At 39.6% G+C, this 22,625-nt stretch overlaps 1 long non-coding RNA gene across 2 annotated transcripts in view; it reads right to left on the reverse strand.

The window, feature by feature from the left end:
• LOC137146255 (uncharacterized) overlaps nucleotides 1-22,625 on the reverse strand; it is a 35,954-nt gene that overhangs the window by 11,600 nt on the left and 1,729 nt on the right. The window contains exon 3 of one of the 2 annotated variants that reach the window (XR_010917876.1): nucleotides 22,179-22,291. The exons of the other annotated variant lie outside the window; for it this stretch is intronic. This is a non-coding gene — a long non-coding RNA (uncharacterized lncRNA). The remainder of the gene's footprint in view (nucleotides 1-22,178; nucleotides 22,292-22,625) is intronic. 2 annotated transcript variants of the gene reach the window in all.

The following is a 22,625-nucleotide window of genomic DNA, read 5'->3' on the forward strand; positions in this document are numbered from 1 at the left end:
AGAAATGAAGCAGTGAGCTGACATTTCATAGATTCTAAGACCAGAAGAGACCACGATAATCATCTAGTTTGACCTCTTGTATAACACAGGCCATAGAATTTCCCCAAAATAATTCCTAGAGCATATCTTTTAGAACAACATCCATTCCTGAATTAAACATTTCCAGTGATGAAGAATCCATCATGACCCTTGTTAAGCTGTTCCAGTGGTTAATTTACCCTCACTGCTAAAAATGTATGCCTTACTTACAGTCTTAATACGTCTAGCTCCATTGCCATCCATTGGATCATGTTTTTCCTTTCCCTGCTAGATTGAACATCCCATTATTAAATATATTAAATATTAAATACCCCATGAAGGTACTTATAGCCTGTAACTAAGTCACCCCTTAATCGTCTCTTTGTTAAACAAAATAGATTGAGCTCCTTGAGTCTATCACTATAACTTATGTTTTCTAATTCTTTAATCGGTTTCTTGACTCTTTTCTAAACCCTCTTCAGTTTATCAACACCTTCTTGGATGTGGCTAAAGCTGTGTTTCCTGAACCTAGTTTAAAACCAGTTCAGGCTAATATAGTTTAAACACGGCTTGCCCAGCCATTATAGACATTTTTGCAAAGGCAGGATGATTGTGATCTGTAGTTTATTTTATCCAAACACCCGAGTTTGTGTGCTGGTGTGGAAGGACGGAGGCACTTCAGATCAATGATTCTAGTTTCAGACCGAGTTTCTCTATGATAACATCCACAAGAAGAAAGACTAAATTTAGTTAGAAAGTTCTTAGAATCTACAGAGTAACAGCCACAGTCAGAGTTAATTTTAAAATCAGAAAAAAGTTAAAACACTGTCATAATATAAAAAACTTCCTTCAATTGATTCATTAAGTTGCATATTGTAACAAGGACTTTGTGATTGTGGGTAAGGTTAGTGCCTAGAGGACATACTGCAGGTGTGTGCATCGACAGTCTGAATTTCTTTAATTTGTTATGCAAACATTAATTCTTTTCAAATATTGAAAAAAAAATTAGAGGATCCAAACACAGCTAGCAACAACTATCATTAAAATTGATTTTCTTAAGGTTTTGTTTTGTTTTTAAATGAGGAAGGACACTATAGGTATTCTCCACAGATGTTTACCATTTAATGAGAAGTTCCGGAGGGGTAGCCACGTTAGTCTGTATACAGCAAAAACCATGAAGTGGGATTGCAGCCCACGAAAGCTTATGCCTCCAGAAATTAAATTTGTTAGTCTTCAAAGTGCTACAGGACTCTCATTGTTTTCATTTAATGAGAGTTACACTTCTGGTTAGAACAGACTTAATTTGCAGCAGAATCTTGAAACAGCTAGCAAGTAAACTCAGCGAGCCCCGTTCTAAATCAGAAAGCCTGATATATTTTGACACATTAAACTTTTTTTTCCTCCAGAAAATGACAAGCTTTAAAATATCCCAAACAGAAAAACAAGAAAATGCAAGATTGATTCCTCCCTCCCCTGCCCACCTATCTTTAAACAACTGCAATTAAAATGTGGTACTGGGCTCTCTTTTCCTCACAAAGCAAAAAAATAAAACGGGTATCTGAGGGCCAGAAGGACTTGGTGAGCCCTTGGAAAGGTAGATGAGCTGGTCTGCCCACTGATCAGAGAAGGAACTAATTGTGCATTGGGTAGGCCAAGCAAACTGTTTGTTTTCTTACTTTGGCTTAATAAAGCAGACCCCATAAGGGGGAAAATGTAAATTGAATCATCTGTTATGTACTGTGTGTGTGCCTCCAGGGCACAGAAGGAGGGGAAGGATGGTCCACTGGCTAGGGTGCTAGCCTACGTTCAATTCCCTGTTCTGTCACTGAGTTCCTGCATGACCTTGGGCAAGTCACGTAGAGCCAGATTTTTAAATGTATTTAGGTGCCTTGAAATCAATGGCAGTTAGGCACCTAAAAAAATCTGAGCCTTAGTCTCTTTGTGCCTCTGTTCCCCATCTGTAAAATGGGGATAATAGCACTTCCCTATGTAGGAACCTTGTACTTGAGGGGCCTTGGAACTTAATGGGGAGTTTTACATTGGAGAAGATCCTGGGAGATTACAACTCCCATGATGCCTTGGGGAAAAGGGAGAGAGACTCTTCCTTTTCCAGGGAGCTCAGAAAAAAAGCATGTGTGGACTCCATTTTCTTTTTGGGGGTGGAGCGCAGCTGAGGCTGGAAGCTGCTGCTGATTGCTGCTGGGGGTCCCGAAGCTGCTGCTGCGAGCCTGCTGGAGTTTTGATCAAGTCCCCAGCTTTGGAGGTTGGTGGTATTGCTTGGAGCTGCCTGAAGTGGGCCTGCAGTGAAGGTGGTATGAGTGGCTCTCCTTGCCCCCTTGTTTTGGGGTAGGGCTTGTAAAGGAAGGGGCACAGCAGAAAGACTTTGACTGGGCCTGAGAAGAGGCAGAGAGGTATTGTCTTCAAGCCAGGGCCAGGATTCCTGACATTTGATTGGGCCAACTCCAAATCTTCAGCTTGATATGTTGGCTGAACTGATACACTGAACCAACAGAATGCTGTCTCCTTCTTTAGATCTTCAAGCGCGCCCATGCAAGCAAGGGGTTAAGGCTCTGAACTCTAGGGGAGTGTACACTCCGGAGGTGGGGTAAATAGTGGCAGTGTAAATGCCAGATAGACAAGTTTCATTTATTGTTGTATACTATATTTATTAATTGATTTATTCAACTGCCCCTGTGGATTTAAAATAATAGTGATATTTAATTTAATAAGTTATGCCATATTTCCTTAATTCGCTAAGTAAAGGTGTGTTAACTCTAATTTAAGTATATTGGATGTATACTTTGCATAATTGGTGTTTTTGAGTTAGACCCATGCCACAGATGATGATTATTATTATTATTAGACTAGGTTTGTCCTGGAAGCTCCCAAGGCATGCTATTGAGCGTGTACAGGGTCCAGTCAGGTGGAGGCACAGCCAATTATAAACTCCTTTAGGAGTAAAGGGACTGCAGCAGAGGGGTGGATAGAGGATTCCCACTTATTCTACATCATCAGTGGGATACTCAGGATCTACTTTGTTGTCAGCAACCTTAGGCACCTGTACACACAGGTGAGTGTTGCCTGCTCCCAAGTAACCCAGAAAAAAAGGGGGTTACACCTACTTCAGAGGAGTGCTGTGAAGATAAATGCATTAAAGACTGTGAGAAGCTCAGATATTATGGTAATGGGGACCACAAAAGTAGATAGATAGGAAACTGAGACATGACTGGGCACCCAGTACCTTGCCACATACAGAAAAATTAATAATGAATTATTTACTATTGATTTTTATCACCATAGCTCATTTCAGTAGATCACTGTATTGGTTTGGATAAAAATAAGCCATGATCCAAACTTTTCCCTAAAAAACTAACAAAATTCAAACTAAGCCATCTAAAGGGATTTTCAAAAAGTTTGGATACATTTTCGCACTATTATTGTCTTGCCATCTGCCCTTCTTGTTCCCATTTAGGACTGGAAGTAAAATGGCTGATATACCACATGAAAGGATACTCTTGTGGAATTTTAAGCCATTATGAGGAAAGATTCTTTTTGCTAATTTTCCTGCTTAGCTTGAAAACCCAAAAGGGGTTGATAAGATTCAAATAAATCACCTGATTTCTGGAACCAACCTCTAAGACTCCTGAGGTCACTCTAACCATCCATCACTAATTGGCATAACAACTATTGGCCCCAATTATGTGATGCAGCTGAGCTAAAGCTGTCTGTGTGTCATCTTTTGTGGTACCCTGGATTCTGGGTTGACCAGGGACCAATCTGGTCATCAGCATAAACTAGACTTACATTTGGCGGCAATAGCCCCAATGGAGTCATTATGACAGCCATTAATAGCTGGAGCACAGAGGCTGTCTGGCCACGCCCCCTCTCTGCAGGCCACACCCCCCGACCAAGGGCTAATAGGATGGAGATATAACACCATTCTACCACCTCTGAGTCTAGAGCAAGTCAAGCCTGGGAAGTAATTTTCACAAAAAAATTCATGAAAACGTAAAATGAAAAATTGCACTGAATTATTTAAATTCACCAACCAGCTCTATAATTGATCAAACAAGATGAAAATTGTCACTAAATCAAATTTTGGAAAATGCCATTTCCTCTCTACCCAGGGAAAGGATTACAGAGCTGGTATAAAAAGCAGCAGTGGTGCCACTAACTTTAGCTACTAAAGGAGATCTGTTCATGGGGATGGTTAATTGACTGGTTTAAAAAAGCCCTAATTAGGTAGACAAATTGGCTCAGTTAAATTAAGCTTCTCTCCAAACTGTAACCGATTTATACAATTGACCCCAAATCACATGCAAGGTTTGAAAGTCTGATTAAGATTTAGGCCTTCTCCTGACTCCAATAACCTTCTTTTGCATTGGCAAGTCTAGCATGGCACAGAAATAGCCTAATAGTCACTCCCTTCTTTAGTGGTTGGACGTCTTAGCAGGGGCATCTAAACAGCCCATTTCCCCCAGTTAGTCAGTTCTTCATTTTAGGGTGAAATCTAAAAGCTCCTTCCTAGCCATGAGTTTTAGGGCAAGGCTGGGTACACTTTCTCCTCAACTTCTGGACTTTGGGGAGACGTCAAGCAGCTCTCCTGAAGATCAAAATGACAGCCTTTCCTGCATTCGCCACTCATATTAGCCCTTTAAAATATAAAGGTACTTTAGGATTCCTCTGCAGTTTATGGTCCCAGAGTACACATAATCTTATGTTTTTGTACATTCCAGGACTCCTAAGATCCTCTTCTGTTATTTCTCAGAAAATTAACCTGCACTGTTCTCTGGATCATTAAATGCAAATAAACCTCAGAACATCTTCAGTTTTCTTGCCTTGAGTGCAGGGAACTGGATTAGAAGACCTCTCGAGGTCCCTTCCAGTCTACACTTCTATGATTTCAAAAAGTGAAGAAGGGAGAGAGGGCTGCTCTCTTCCCATATAGATTGACTCCTATATACTTTGGTGAGGAGCATATTATAAATGTCATAGACAGATTAGCTGCTTATAGGAAGAGGGAGCAAGGCCAGTTGGAAGAGCTATGGGGTGAAATTGGGATCAGGTAATCACTGAAACTTCTGGGTGCTTACACTACCAAACCAGTACACCAAAAGATTTAAGGTTAAATTTTCAAATAGTTTTTATGACTAGTCTGTAGACAAATATAAGCAGGTAGGGAACACATCACGCACTACTGGAAATGACTTTAAAATATCAGGACAAGCCAGCTGTGAGGCTGTGTGTTCAGAACACAGGCTACACAGCTATGCTGCTGATTCAGAAATAAATCTCAATGTGCAAGTCTGCCAGCCACATACTGAGAGAGAGGCAGGGCGATAAGGTAAACACAGCTCAGCACTTATAGGCATAACATGATAGCAAAACCTCTTTTTGCCTATAAAACGAGTGTTCCTACTTTGTTCCCTGCTGGAGGGCGAGAGGAATATACTCTAAAACACTATAATGTATTAGAGTCACAGGTAAACAAGAATAGTCCAGAGGCAATTTTTCCTTAACTAAGACATCATCATATTAGCCTCTCTCCAAGACTGCAGTATACTAAGGATGCAAAGTCTGACATACCGTGCTTGCATGTAGTAAAGGCCTGATCCAAAGCCCATCAAAATCAGTGGGAGCCTTTTCTATTAGTCCAAGGTGTCGCAGCTTACAGTAGTGCTACTGCAGCATTTTGGACCCTAACTTCAGTATGCTTTTATAAAGAAAAGTCCGAGAATAATGTCTTCCAATTAATGATATAGCTGGTGGTGGCTTTTACCAGTGTTATGTTGGGCTCCTTTTAATTTGTAGCCTTTGAGATCCACTTGGACAAGTAATAATTAAAAGGAATAGCCAATTAAATGTATTAAGAGGGGGAAATGATTTGCTAACAAGGAGGAGAAATAATTTATTATGACAGAAAACTTTTCCTTTACGTTGAAGGAATCCTATTACCTCCATTACAAATTATTTCTTCTGTCATTGGTACTAACTTCATACCTATCCTTCTTCACCAAATGCTGCCTGCACCACAAATCTGCCACTATTTCTTTTCCAGGGGCACCATTCCATCACATAATATGCCTTCCTTTCCTGTTCAAGAACACATTCGTTTTCCCTGTAGAACTATTCTAGAAAAGGGGAGAGGTGAGAAGGGGGAATAGGGTAGTTTGAAAAAAATTGCACTCCAGTACAAACCTTTTATATGCACTTTCCAGCAACAGAAACAACGTTAGACACCTAGTTATGGCAGCGTTACAAGAATGGACTCCCTTGAGACTCACATTCAGGAGCTAAGCCAAAAATATACAGCTTGAGCCAATTGATTCAAATCAAAATGCAAGAAGTCACAAATCAAAAGCAAGTAAAGCCAGTGAGTCAGGTTCCCAATCCGACTGTTTATTTAGACTCATGGACTCTAAGGCCAGAAGGGACCAATACGATCATCTAATCTGATTTCCTGCACAATTCAGGCCACAGAACCTCACCCACCCTCTCCTGTAATAAACCTGTAACCTATTACTGAGTTATTAAAGTCCTCAAATCATGGTTTAAAGACTTTAAGGTACAGAGAATTCACCAGCAAGTGAGACATGCCCCATGCTACAGAGGAAAGCAGAAAACCCCCAGAGCCTTTGCCAATCTGCCCTGGGGGAAAATTCCTTCCTGACCCAAATATGGCGATCAGCGAAACCCTGAGCATGTGGAAAAGACTTATCAGGCAGACACCCAAGAAAGAATTCTCTGTAGTAACTCAGAACCCACCCATCTAACGTCCCATCACAGGCCATTGGGCATATCTATCACCAGTAGTCAAAAATCAGTCAATTGCCAAACTAGGCTGTCCCATCATACCATCCCCACCATAAATTTATCAAACTCAGTTTTGAAGCCAGCTAGGTTTTTTGACCCCACTGCTCCTCTTGGAAGGCTATTCCAGAACTTCATTCCTCTGATGGTTAGAAACCTGTGTCTAATTTCAAGTCTAAACTTCCTGATGGCCAGTTTACATCCATTAGTTCTTGTGTCCACATTGGCGCTGAATTTAAATAATTCCTCTCCCTCCCTGGTATTTATCCCTCTGATGTTTTTATAGAGAGCAATCATCTCCCCCCTCAGCCTTCTTTTGGTTAGGCTAAATAAGCCAAGCTCTTTGAGCCTCCTCTCATAAGGCAGGTTTTCCATTCCACAGATCATCCTAGTAGCCCTTCTCTGAACCTGTTCCACTTTGAATTCATCTTTCTTAAACATGGGGGACCAGAACTGCACACAGTAATCCAGATTAGGTCTCACCAGCACCTTGTATAACAGTACTAACACCCCCCTATCTCTACTGGAAATACGTCGGCTGATGGCATCCAAGGACCACATTAGCTTTTTTCATGGCCACATCACATTGGCAGCTTATAGTCATCCTGTGATCAACCAATAAGACCAGGTCCTTCTCCTCCTCTGTCACTTCCAACTGATGAGTCTCCATCTTATAGCAGAAATTCTTGTTATTAGTCCCTAAATGCATTACCTTGCACTTTCCTCTATTAAATTTCATTCTATTTCTATAACTCCAGTTTACAAGGTCATCCAGATCTTCCTGTATGGTATCACGATCCTTCTCTGTATTGGCAATACCTCCCAACTTTGTGTCATCTGCAAACTTTATTAGCACATTACCATTTTTTGTGCCAAGGTCAGTAATAAAAAGGTTAAATAAGATTGGTCCCAAGACCGATCTCTGAGGAGCTCCACTAGTAACCTCCCTGCAGTACAACTGTTCACCTTTCAGTATGACCCGTTGTAGTCTCCCCTTTAACCAGTTCCTTATCCACCTTTCAATTTTTATATTAATCCCCATCTTTTCCAATTTAACTAATAATTCCTCATGTGGGACTATATCAAATGCCTTAGTGAAATCTAGGTAAATTAGATCTACTGCATTCCCTTTGTCTAAAAAATCTATTATCTTCTCAAAAAAGGAGATCAGGTTGGTCTGGCACGATCTACCTTTTGTAAAGCCATGATGTATTTTATCCCAATTACCGTTAACCTCCATGTCCTTAACTACTTTCTCTTTCAAATTTTTTTCCAAGACCTTGCATACTACTGAGGTCAAACTAACAGGCCTGTAGTTATGCAGGTCACTTTTTTCCCCTTTCTTAAACATAGGAACTATGTTAGCAAATCTCCAGTCATATGATATAGCCCCAGAGTTTAAAGATTCATTAAAAATCCTTGCTGTTTAAGATCTTTACTCAGAATATACTACTGAATTGCCCCATCATAGTTATAAGTGTGGCCTAGGTGTCCATGACAATAAAAATATTTTATATCCATATATTTTTAAATCCAGTCAAAATGACACAACACAGCATGGAATTACAAACACAAAACAGATGAAGCACTATCTTCACTACAGTCAGTGAAGATTGCAATCTGCAAATGCATGAAAGTTTGAGTCCTTGATTTAATGGTTTAAAATGCAGTAAAGCTGTTTACATTCACTGTCAAAATGTTTGCATTACATATGCTCACTGCTCCTGTGGTGGAAATATTTTTCCACTAACACTGCAGAATAAGCACAAAATGAAGATGCGCCACTCCTGTTAACAAAGTGCTGGTATAGTGCAGTTTCGCCTTTGCTAAAACATTTGTTAATGACTCATCAAAGTGTACTATTTGTTCCTTTTACCTTGGATCAGCTTCTTGAGAGAATATATTATGTACACTTTTTCTACTCCCTGTCATCAGATAGCCTTTCACACACTCCATCTGGCACTCTTTCACTGTATTGTAGGCATTATCAATAATGGATTAATTTCTTTTTGTTTTTAAAAGTCAGTTGTGTCAAATTTTTGCTTTGTGAAGTTTAGATTTCTTCATTTAATTTTGAAAAGGGAAAGCAGGATTTTCAAACCTTCCATCACAGGCATGTTTAGAATCATATGGGTAGGTCAGGTATTTTAACCATCATCTGAAGATAAAAGATACAGGTGGAATTTTCAAACATGTTTAAGGGATACAGGAGAATAAGTCTGATAGAAAGGCACTGAGATTTGTGCTTCAAACTCGATTGGGCACTTGTGAAAATCTCCCCCTAAAATATTAACTGATGCATACTGCACATTTGTAATACTTTGATTATTAGATAGTCTGTATTAATATCCAAATATATAGCCACCGTAGTCAATTGCTATGAGAATCATAGGCTTTTAAAAAAAATAACTTTCTTCATATAAATTTGTACCATTAACAGTATAAACATGCACTTGGTTTGTTTGTTTTTTCACGTGAAGTAGTTTCATTGACTTCAATGGGACTCCTCACATCAGTGAAATTAAGCATGCATGTGTTTCCAAAATCAGGGCCGCAGTGCTTTGCATTGACATTACTAATTCACACTGACTGGGAGACCCATTGCAAATGACTTAATTTTACAAAGTGGCAACTAGCAGACAAGTACAATATAAAAGACAGGCACACTCCATCCCAAACATTCTTTGTTCATTTGTTTTTGTCAACGGTAGTTTAGCTTAAATTGCTGATAATACTTTTTCCATAGTATGCTAGTAAATGAAATACATGTCTTAAAAATGATGAAATCTTAATAATACAACACCTTGCTGCAGCATCTGCTATTTGCCAAGGGGTTGGGAGATTATAAAGTGTGTGGTTTAGTGAAATGCAGATTGGATCATTCTTATTTGGTGTGATTTTTCTTTCTTTCTTTCTTTTTTAAAGAAAGGAAAAGATTTTAGCAACCCTAAGGAAGCCCAAACCCTTACACAACATCATGTAAGAGTTTTTTCTTGACTAGGATAAAAGGTTGTTAGAATGTTAACCAGCATGTATAGCACATTCTAAAACAGGCTTCAACTCAACCAGCTAGCATGTGCTAAAGACCTATTTACCTTGTCCACACTAGAGTCCTAGAACATGCTGGGTAGGAAGTTCTCAAACTTAGACAGATTTTTCTCCTAGTCAAGACAAACCCTAAAGTCTGGAAGAATTTTATCTTAACATGCTTGACCAATAACCCAACAGGGACAAGGACTGCTGTTGTCTGACTGAAATTTGCCTGAGGGAGATACCTGGTATGTCAATACAGCCTGCAGAAGAGAGCTTCCCAGCCTGCATTGACAACCTTTTGCTCGTGGGGCTCATGCCAGCACTCTAAAAATAGCTGTGTAGGCAGCACTCCTGCCTAAGCTTCAGAGCCCCAGCTGCAACATCAAAGTGCTGTCAACACAGCTATTTTTAGTGTTAGCCTGGGCTGGGAGGCTCTCTTCTGCAGGCTGTGTAGACATACCCTAAGGGCTTGGTCACACTGCAACAAGTTGGGGTTACCATATGTTTCAAATGTATTATCCCCACCAACACAATTACAACACAGTTGCCGTGTGTATAAATATGGGCCCAACTCAGCTCCCGTTAAAGTCAGTGGAGTCTTTCCACCAACTTTAATGGAGATGAATCAGGTCTTCTGTCCCTACAACTGGTCCAAGCCATCCACACTATACATTTTAATGGTGCTGTAAATGGGTCAGGATGACATCTCTATTTTACCCCCATGGGGTAAAACAGAACATTTTTGAGACTTTTTTCCTCCATTTTTGAAAGTGTCTTAAAAATACTTTTGTTCTACCCCATAGGAATACATACACACTCAAAAACTTAACTTTTTTACTTCCTTCTGATGCTTATATATGAAACAGAAAATGCAGAGATACCATGCATGTACCGAAACAACTGTGACTCATACTAGAAATGCACGTATACCTAGAGTAACATATTTAATATACTGAAAACGCAATCCCCAGAGACATATATACTGAAATAGATCTTCAGTTACACAAAATACCTACCTCACCATGTCAGTACTAACTATCCTCTGTTTTGGCTGATGGGAAGACTATAGTATTTCCAGGTAATTCGTAGTGTATTAAAATGTTCAGAGCATGCTTTTTGCCACAGAAAGTATTGTTTTTAAAAAGTTACTCACTCTTTTTTCATACAGGGATCTCAGACACTACTAGCATAATCCTGAGGCTATTACACAAAAGTGTTTTAATGCTAATTTATTTCTGCCATATCATTAAGTACCTTGATTCATGCAATTTGTGCCTAATACTGTTTGGGGAGTTTTGTTTATCTTATGCGCTTAAATATTTGAAAATAAGGGGGACAAGGCAAGAGCCAAGTTAGCCTTTAAACAGAGCTGTGTGGAATGTTCAAGGTGAAATTTACTTGGCTTGGGGTTTCTTTTATGAATTCAAAACTCAAAAGCAGGTTCATCAATTCCACAAGCCTTCTGAGTGAGCCTGAACTGATTTATGGTTTTGTGTTGAAATTCCATAGCAAAGTTAATGGTTTTGCATGGTTGAAGCATGAAATAAAGTAGATTTTAGTAGTTTTCACAACTGTAAGTTTGAGTTCTGGATAATGTTCAAACCTAAAACTTCAACCAAAGTACCAAATCCTGAATCTAACCCTTACTTAGGACCAGATTGTCCTCTTGCCCAATGAAACCACAGGAGGAGCCAAGGGGAACAAAAGTTCTGCTAGAATCCTCTTAAGAAGTTTCTTCCTGATTGTTCTGTCAGAAGGGAGGTAGCAACGTTTGCCCCTTTTTGGAATGTACCTTAGAGTTCACCCTCAAACCACACACACATGCTGGGATCCGTGTGGATCCTAGGGGATTTTCAGAAGATCAGGGACCATCTGCATAAATCACCATAGCTGCTCCAAAACATCTGTGTCCTCCCAGTTGCTCCCTCATAGCATTCAGCTCCAATAGAGTCACCTTACCAAGGACATCCCTAGGTCATGTGTGCTCTTGAAGACTCTCTCCTCCATTCTGTGAGAAATAAAACAGTAGGCTCTACTATCTCTCCACATAAATTCAGATGGACACAGTGAGAGATAATGTGCATCTCTATTTGTCCTGCCTTTCCTCTCCTGGGAGGTAGTAATTGCTGTTCTCTGTGGTTGGACATTCCAGGAGGCTCTCCCCCACCCCTCCACAGAGGTCAAATAGGCCTTCTTGCCCTAACCACATGCTACACAGGGGTGCCCATCCAATATACGCTCTCTCCCTGCATGGATTCCCAATCTGGAAGAGTGCCCTCCACAGAAGATGAGGATGGTACTGCAAGGGTAACTGACTCCCTATCAATGTTAGGATATGTTTCCTCCACTCCCTTAACTTTTACTGTGTCCTTATTTGGGCAAAGTCCTGTTTAGAGCACCCACTTGGTGTTTTCCCTACGTGAGAACCTGAGGATTTGACCTATAATTTATTTGAGCCAAGCAAGTCCCTGGAGATCACAGCAGAGAAAATATTCACACCTCAGCTACTAAATCTCACACATCTATAGTCTCATTTCACACCCTTCCTTCTAAGGATAACACTCAGTGAGTTCAAGGCTCTGCAAGAGAAATTATTTCTTGCTTCAAAAAAACTTGCCTGAATTTGTAACATTTCCCTGTTAACTTAATCACATGATCCCCTTCCCTCATGTATTAATCCATTTTAAAAATACAAATATGGGCCCCATACCTGCTCAATTATAGGATCAGGGCTATATTTTACTACTTCAAAGGAAGTCAGTACTATGGAGCAAGTATAGAACCTCCCCACAATCCAGGAGCTAGGGCCAGTGTATGAAATAAAGACTGAATTTACTTGCTCTATTACAGTCCTCTCTCTCTACATGCTACTCCTCCTTCCACCCACTGTGTCTTGGGAGCAGGCAAAAAGAAAGGCAAAAACAGTTTCCACCCTATACTGTCATTGAATTATCTCATCCCTACTCCTGTCCTCTACTTTATTCACAATCTCTGCTAAAAAGAACACAAAGCCAACCAATCTCAAGTGTGAAGCAAGCCATCAAATCCACACTGTCCCATTAGGTCTGAAATGTGTCAAAACTGTGTTTACACACCCTTGTCTTATGACACTTATCTGCATGAGTATCCCTGAAGCTATTTGCCCGTGTTACATGGGCATATCAAAGTCACACTAGTGCACTTTGCAATCATTCCTTCTCTCTCATAATCAGTGCAGCTGGAAAAGATTATTCTCAGGTTACCACCACCTATGGAGTCATCTGATCGCCAACTGCAAAACCCTCTGCTTATGACAAAAACCTCTTTTCAAAGCTACCACTAGCCTCAGTTCTTACTTCTGCCATCCCTGCTACAGTCCAGTTACATATATTGTCAATACTGCATATCATGGCAAACCAAAATGTTTAACCACTGTGTAAAATAAATGGCAGAAACAATGTCAAACAGGGTTTATTTAATTTGATACTATAATGAAGAATGCAATCAATATTTAATTCCCAAACAAACATTGATTGTGAATGTTCTACTATTCATTTTAGACTGCCATATAATTTTTAGTTAGCCCTGGAATTTAGAGTTACTGGGCCACAGAGTATATTGGGTTCTGCCTATAATCAAACTGAGGGCCTGATCCTGTAACACTGAATTCAAAGGGAGATTTGCCATTGATTTCCATGGGTGACAGATCAGGTGCTTTAAATGTAAAATCCACCCAAAAAATTTCCACACCCAGTGTTTAATTAAAGGAATCAGGTAATTATAAGAAAAGGTTATTGGGCATCCAAGGTGGTAATTTTTTTTATCCATTTAAAGATCTTGTGACCTAAGGACCTATAGGTAGGAACCAAAAAGACAAAGCCTAGGTTTAAACCTTAAATTACAGCTACTTGTTTCATACTTAAACTGGGCATTTTCACCTTTTAACTTCTACTTCTACATAGCAGCATAGCAATAACTTGTACTTTGGATTGCATTCCTCCTATTGTGTAAAGTACCCAGAACCTCTCTTAGGGAGCACTGTGCTCCACCCCTCACTTTGGTCTCTTCAATCTCAATTTGTGCAATGTTTTACTGTTAAGAAAATCCACAAAAATAATACAAAGATAAGGGTGCGACTGATTTAACTACCTCACGTGGTTACAACCATTTCCTTCCATAATGCAGTGCAGCTGTGATGGTAGAATTTAGAAGGTGGAACAAAATCAGAAGGGAACTCAGAAAAGGATAATGTAAAGTTTGAGCATCATAATTAAAAATGGCGATGTGCACTATTGACCTTGCCTATTATGAATAATTATAACCTGTCCTCCAATTAGAGTATTTCAGAAAATCTTCTTCTTTATATTAAGTCATCCTGTTACAATGCTAATTGTGGGGACAGAGGGGCCCCAATTCTGACAGCAGCCCATGTGGGCACAGCAATCTGCCCATGAAAAGCATGACTGAGGTTTTAGTTTGAACTTCAGATTAACTCTGCTGAGTGGATTTTGCCAGATTTATTTGCTTACATATTTTTGGGCTTGCTGACAGTAAACTGACACTTATCTCTGTATCACTCCTTTTGCAATTTGTTAACTCAACAGGATCCCAGATGTACCTCCAGGTACTCTGGGGGGAAGGAAAACAAAAAACACAGGAGTATATTGGTGTGTTTCTTTGAGAAATGTGTCAGTTTCTATGGTAACAAGAAGACATTTTTGTGAATAAAAGAAAAATAGGAGTTCAAAACACCCCTTGTAAGTTGTCAGTGCATAAGTTATTTCTGGCCTCAGACATTGTTTTTAACGAATACACATGTTTAATGTGTAAATACTCTGGTAACCTTCTTTAGGAGTTATATACTCCCAGGGTGTGTAACGAGAGGTGTTGGATTTCAGTTAGGTACCAAAGAAAAGTGCTATAATGAGTCAGAGGAAAAAGTAAATTATGCAAAGAAAGTGTTCTGTGCTTTTTGTGGGATTCCCATGGAATTATTATTGCAACAGGGTGATTCATTTATTTTTCATCAAAAGGACCCAGTATTGAATTACAACATTAAGGAAAGCCCAAGTAAATGTAATGGAAATGCAACTTGATTCTTGTTTTTATAGTTTTGGTTTTAATATGCTAAATTAAATGTTGTGAAAGCAGCATTAAGAAATCCTGTGTTCTGAGGGTCAGTAGCCACAGTAATATCCAGACACAACACTATTATAACTATCTATCAGACGAAAGATATAGCTGAGCATGGTAATTTACAGGCAAATACAAAGACAAGAGGCAAGATTCTAGTCCCCACTATGGCCTCTTTATGTCACACCAGCCCAGTAAAGGGAGCAGAATGGCACCAGGGTGGAATTCCCCCAGTTAGAGGGGATCTAAAAATGGAAAATGTTCACCAAAAATTCTGTATTGGAAAATTTTCAGCAGGAATGAGAGTGATTGGAATGCTCTGCACGCTGGCTATTCTGGGCTGCAAATCTGCCATAAATTAGAGCCATCCCTGGAGTGGTTCTAATTTACACCAGCAGGAGACACAGAGGTCTCCAGAGAAGCTCAGAATCTCTAAGGCATACATGTGATTGAAAGCCCCCTTTGCCCCACTCCTGGGCTCTGACTCCTGTGCTCTACCTCCTGGGGGAACGAGCACAGCATTTGGTCCAAGGGGCTGTATTCTGGTTTCATTTACTCTGGTTTTACACTAGTGCAGCTCCACTTTCTTCTATGGGGCCCTGTGCAGTCTTGTAAATGGCAAGATCAGGGCCCTAAGGCAGGGATGGGCAAACTACGGCCTGCGGGCCGCATATGGCTTTTCATCAGGACCTCCAGCTCAACCAGTGGTCTGCGAGCTCCACTGAGGAAAGTTTGCAGAACAAGCTGTGCGGAGCCACTGCGGCCACTCCCTCTCCCAGCCCTGCACCTTCCCCGCACCCCTCTCCCACAACATGGGCCCAGCAGCGCTGTGGCTGGAGCACAGTGTCACTCCCCCTCCCGGCCTTGCCGCTTCCCCACCCTTCTCCCACCACGTGGGCCCAGCGGCGCCCTGACTGGAGCTGCTCCCAGAGCATTAATGGCCCACCATACAATTTCTATACCCAGATGTGGCTCTCAGGCCAAAAAGTTTGCCCCCTCCTGCCCTAGGGTAAATGTCCTTGAGGCCTCTGGCCTGCCTTCTTATAATCTTTGTAAATTGTTATATATAAATAATAATAATAAGTGTCTCCTCTATTCTGCACTGGGCGAAGTAAGAACAACAACCCTATCACCTCTTTCCCTCATTACAAAGGGGAGCCTTACTGACCATAACTGAAGCAAAGCCGGGAGCTGCTGGGAACTGTGGCCTGAGTAGCCATTACTTCTCAAACCCAGGTTGTTTTAAAAAAAGAGAATCTGTTTATCTAGGTACTTTTATGCCCCCAATACTGTAGTATCTGAGAACCTCACAGTCTTTAACAAACATATTCTCACACCAGGGAAGTGCTATTATCCCTATTTTATAGACAAGGAAATGAAAGACTGACTTGTCCAAAGTCACAAAGAGAGTCTGTGACAGAGCAGGGAACTCAACCCCCTTCTTCCAAGTCCCAGACGAACACACTAATCCGGGGACCATCTTCCTTCTCCGAAGAGAAGTAGTGATCAGGATTATGAACATCACTATGGAACGTAAAGATCTAGGAAGGAGGGGAAGTCAACAAAGGGTGGTGAATAGGAGATGTAGGAAGGAGAGATGAAAAATGGCATGGAGCAGGGCATACTCATTCTCAGATGCAAGGCAGCTGGAAAAATGTAAATCAAGATGAATTAACTGGTCCAAGTTTTGCATTTTAAAGGAATCTTTCAAATTTCTTCTTGTAACTATTTTTAGTGTTGTGAAGATATTTTAAAAACGTAATAAATCCTTTTTTTTCCACACTCTTCTTTTTTTCCTAACAAATCTTCATCATAGAGTTCTGATCATAGCAAGGCACTTCTATCATGTCATGTTTAGGGATGGTAGCATTAGACCCTGATCCTGAAAGCACTTATACACATACTTAACTTAAGCTTGTGAGTAGGCCCATTAACTTCAATCAGAAGTTTATCCATATAGTTGTGTGCTAATGTGAATGGAACAGAACTGCTGGATTGCTTGAGGTCAGCTCATATTGAGCTATCATCTTCTTTTAGGTGGCTGTGGCACTCAGCCTTGTGTCTAACAGCACAACATGATGTGATAGGCAACCTCTCCTATTTTATTGCTCAAACACAGCCATTTTATGTTGTGTATTTTAAAGAGAAATCTATGCAGCATTTTTTTCACTTCTGATCTTTTTTGGATTACTGGACTAAAGCTATCCCTGATGTAACTCAGTTGGCTTCCACTGAAGTTATGGCAGGGATGCATTTGGCCTGGCCTGTTTAACATTGCCCAATATCCTTCCGAGTTAACTGTGTCTTTTTTGTTATCGGTGTATCAGCCAGTTACTGCCATCAAAATCAGCAGTTTTGTTCAAACCTTGAAGGTGGCAATTTGGGGATGGGGATACAGCAAAGCTGTCCCTGCTATAGCAGAGGAGTTTGATGTGGTGGTATTTTTCTAAAACTTCCCACATATTCTCTTTGCAAATATGTGCAATTTCAGCTGGAGTGGGAAATATCTGATTTTCTGCCTGCCTCCGGCTACATTTCACCTATTCACTTCAGAGTAATTCAAATGAGGCCATGTAGTTAAAAACAATGGCTTGGGAATGCAGTTTTCTATTAAAATCCAAGAGCTGTGCTTTTCAGGCAGAAGTTTTGGGTTTACTGACTCTAAAATGGTGCAAAAATATTTTCTGAATAGGTTCCCTAAAGTGAAATTCTCTAAGTTCATGTCTGCAATTCTGGGCTCCTGCTATTTTAAAGTGTGCTTTCTTTTGAATGAAACATCAAAGATTTTGGTGTTATGAATTATGCCAAAGCCTGTTCTTAAAAATGTAAGTGTGAACTTCAACCAAATGCATTATATTTTTAAGCTACCAAGGAATTTTTTTAATAACGTATTTCATTTTCTAACCATGCAACCCTCAATTCTGTCTGTGAGGTCAGTTTTCCTGAACAATTTGCATTAGCTTTATTTTTCTTTTAATCTAAAGGAAGCCTCTTGCCACACTGACAGGCTGACTTCAATAGTTCTCTACAGTCTTTCCTCTTTTGCTGTGGGTTTTAGTGCGCCCCTTGCTGGTTGGCCAGATGCATTATTTGCAGTTAGGATTTATTTTTTATCTTCCTATGATTTCCTTGAAGGCATGTAGCAGCAATCTTATTTGCATTATGCTGATAAGATAAACAAAACTGAAGTTAACTCTGTAGTTACAGGCAACCAAAAACAAGTAACAAAACTTATTAGGAATACAACAGAAATGACAAACGGATACAGAGATAAAAGCTGTTTTCCTTTCCTCAGCCCCAGACTGAGTGAATGGTAACAACACAGTGTCGATAAAAAACTTCATCAAAGCAATGACTGTAGGCCATTAAAGACTGCAGTCCTTAATCAGTTAAAATTCTCACTGATAACAACCCATGTAATCTCAGGAGCTGCTTTTCAAACTTTCATATCCTGGCAGTCAAAATACCAGAATGGCTTAGTCCAGATTAAGAATTGACTGCCAAAATTACTGCTTTCTTAAAAATAAAATAAAATAAAAATAAAAAACCACCTTCTGTGTGTGTGTGAAATTTGATACAAAAAAAGCTCTTAAAAGTATGTCCTGATTCCTAATGTTAGCTTTTTTCTTCTCTGTAAAGAAAAATAAAAAGGATTAACTGGTTTAAAAAATGTATATGAAATTTCCCATCTGGTTGACAACACGTGTGTTTCACCTCACTGTGATGATTTTAAAATGCTGCTGAGATGTTTAAAAGTCAATGTTTATACTGGAAAAGCCAAATCCTCCACAGCTAAGGTGGTCCTCCCAGCACTGCTGTGATATAATTTAATATAATACAGTACATCTGAAATTCATTTTTAAAGGTGTATAATCCCTTCTGTTATTTGTCCTTTGATATGTGCTCTCTATAATCTCTGTTTTCATGCTGACACAAGTATTTCATTTCAAAAGTGGCTTTTCATTAAGGAAACATTTAATAATTGGGTTTCATGCACAGAAACCTGCTGATTATGTTTACATGCTAGCCAAATCAGCATGGCTAAATGCACACACATGTGAAGATGCTCTGCTACATTTCTTACATTTTAGATGCATTGGGGGAAAAACTGATGAAGTTATGACAGACAGGTAAAGAACATCATAAAGCTGACTGGTAGATAAAGTGTATGCAGAAGCAATTTGCTTCTAAAACTCTGAACATGATAGTCTCTAATACTTCCTGGCACATCTTCAGTAACTAGAAAATAAGCATTTCCATATGTAAGAAAATATTCCTTTGAAATGTAGATTTTTCTTTACAAGAAAGAAACACATAAAGGAATTGCATTTTTAGGCTAAAGATTCATAATTATTTATTTTGTAAATGTTGTGCATTTCCATTACACTTTGAAAATGTTGTGCATTTCCATTACAGCAGTTAGGTGGTAACCACTATCCTAGTATGAACAGAATTGCTCTAACAAACCCTGTAGTTGTTTTAGTGCATCATAGAATAACCCCCATAAACAAATTCTGAATAATAAATTAGGTCTTCATTGAATACGTGGGTTATTTTAAACTTAATACAACAATAGAAATCATTGCACAGCCTGGGATTTAAAACATGAGCATAATGTTAGGTGTATCATCTTTGTACTGTTTTTTATCTTATGTTTTTTCCACTTTAAGTAAAGCAGTCTATGATGGTAAATAGTTATTTTAATTTCAGGAACCATATTATGCAATCTATTCTTAAATTAGGGGGTGGCAGTGAGCGGAAATAGTTTTAACCAGTAATAAAGCCTGTCCCATGATTTGATCTGTTTCTAGTCATAGAAACTGTTGCTCCTTTTCTCTCATTTGATCACAAGGCCCATTCCCCACTGAAACAGAACCTTGCTGAAGTAAATGTGATTGCTGTTAGAAGGGTACAAGCAAGATTTCTCTGTACAATGTGGTGGATACAGATTATTTTACCTGAGACCCCATGTTTTAAAAATGTGCTGTAGGCTCATCCTCACTGACAACTGAGTTAAAAAAAAAATCAATGCTTAAGCATGACTAGTAAGTGGATTTTTACGAGAGCGGGACAAATATTAACAACACATGGTTATGCTTGTCAAAAGTTAACAAAACATTTGTGAATTTGAAACGATTTAAAAGAATTTCATAATCCATTGTGCCAAATAGTTTTGTCAATCTGTTTACAAAATTATTAAAATAACATTTTTAACTAAACCAAACAACCCCCCCCCCCACCTCCTTCTGACCTGAAGCGCTTAGAGAGTAGGTAATAGTGGCCTCTGGAATTAAGTACAGCCATAGACCTAGGAGACAGGAAATCTTGAATCTGAGTGTCACCTCTGTCACTGACTGCCTTAATAATACCGTACCCTTTTTTAGCCTTTTATAGACATCATTTAGCTAGACTTCATAGATCTGCTACAGGACATGGAATTGGAGGCACAGAGAGATTGAATGATATGTCTAGGTCATACAGCCAGATAGTGTGGGAACAAAAACTGGAACTCTGGTATGCTGTCTGCTAGGCTCAGGTCTTCTGTTCACTAGCCCAGTGTCTCCCAAGCAAGTCATTTAAGCCAAAATGTTCAGACTTGGGTGCCTAAAGTTTAAAGCTGAGATTTTCAAAAGAGCCTAAGGGAGTTAGGTACTCAAATCACACTAAAATTCAAGTTACATTAAAGTTAAGCATATGCTTAACTACTCTGTTGAACTAGGGGTCTAATAAACAAGACTGAAGCTGAAAACCAGGCTCTTATTTAGGCACACAAGTTGTACACTTCAGCAATACTACTAAAGTGCATGGTAGCCTGGCAGTGGATGATAATGAGGGAGGCAAATTAAACTGTCTTGCCTTTTGTTTTCTTTAAATTTCTATGAACTGTGTGCAGAGTTCAGATGCCAGTTTATTTTCATTCTTGCTCCAGCCTCTTTCAGTGGACACAGACACATGCTGTGCACTCTCTCATGGAAACTTTACTTTTTTTTTCCCTTTGCTTTTCATGTCTAGTAAAATCATTTTAGCAAAATCAGCTGGAGTACCACTGGTATAAATGAGAAGGAACTGCTGACCAGGTGTCCTTTGTCAGGGTTCCATAGCATTAGAATTTGCACCCCCTTAGCCCAAAATAGCCCAAATCCGATGATCTTCAGGGCACTTAACAAAGCTCATTGTTTTCCATAGGCATTTAAAATGGGTGTGATAGGTGGAGGAGTGATAACTGTAATACTGGAAAATTGTTGGTAGGGGGTGCTGGGGAAGGAAGATTTGAGCTTTTTAAGATTCCTGGTTTGCTGATGGTGGATTATACTGAACTGGAATGCTGTACTTTCAGGGTGTTATTTGTAATGCATTTTTAAGTTATGTCAAGGGTGCCTAGACCATATGAATAGATTCTGGGTTTTAGCATTTCTGCAAAGCTAATTAAATATATATAGGCAAATCCTGAGTACTTTTCTCCTTTTTTACTGAAATCAACAGAAATTTGCTGGCATAATGAATGAGTAAAACCTTAAGACCTCAGGATTTGGCTCTTTAAAAAACAAATAGTTCCCATTCATACAATAAGCACCTGATATTTGTTATCCTAAGCTTCAAAATATTATGATTTTAGAGAAGTTTATCAATATAAGTGAGGCAGTTATTCCTATGTATTTTAATATGATCGTAGAAGTTTCCCCAAATTAGACCTCATTCTTATAGTTTATTTTGTATTTTATAAATTATATGTACACAAGAAAATTTCAGCAATGCAATGAACCAGTCTTGAACTGTAGGTGTGAAGTTACTACTCCATTTACACAATAATATCTGTGTATCCAAGATATATATATACACACACACGTTTTAAAATGAGGATGATGTGGACAATATTAAAGAATCAGAATGTAGAAGAATGAAAGGTAGTCTGGAAGGTTAAATCAGAACTTTAGCTCACACTGATCACATGGATAATTTTGGTCCAGTGTGCACACTTTTTTCTCATGACTATTATATGAGAGTCCAGTTCCCTCCAGATCATTCACTTCTCCACCTGGACATAGCTGCTATTAAGCTATTTCTTTGCAACTTTTTGGAGTTCAGCAATATTCTGTATAAGATCTTAGGTTGAACCACGAACATAGGGCCCAATGCCCAATACCACCTTGAATGCCTAGGTCAGGCGCTAAGTAGTTGTGTGGCAGTGGGCAAGGAATCCTCACCTTCAGACTGCAGAGCAGTTGCAGTCCAATGGCTGCGGTAATCTTGGAGATCCCTTATGTGCTTCTCTCCAGCACAGAGGAGTGAAGGCGAAGGGAGATGAGAATGGGAGGATCTGTCGAGAAGCAAATCCTTCAGCCATGGCTCTACCTTTCCTTTTTCTGCCCATTCCCTGCCACCTCATAGACTCTAAGGTCAGAAAGGACCAATCGATCATCTAGTCCGATCTCCTGCACAAGGCAGGCCACAGAACCTCACCCACCCACTCCTGTAATAAACTTCTTACCTATGACTGAATTATTAAAGTCCTCGGATCATGGTTTAAAAACTTCAAGGTACAGAGAATCCACCAGCGAGTGAGCCGTGCCCCATGCTGCAGAGGAAGGTGAAAAATCCCCAGAGCCTTTGCCAATCTACCCTGGGGGAAAATTCCTTCCCGACCCCAAATA

The sequence above is a fragment of the Emydura macquarii genome, unplaced genomic scaffold (genome assembly GCF_026122565.2).
Source record: "Emydura macquarii macquarii isolate MOO-44397 ecotype Brisbane River unplaced genomic scaffold, CSIRO-AGI_Emac_v2 contig_431, whole genome shotgun sequence".
NCBI classification, from domain to species: domain Eukaryota; kingdom Metazoa; phylum Chordata; order Testudines; family Chelidae; genus Emydura; species Emydura macquarii.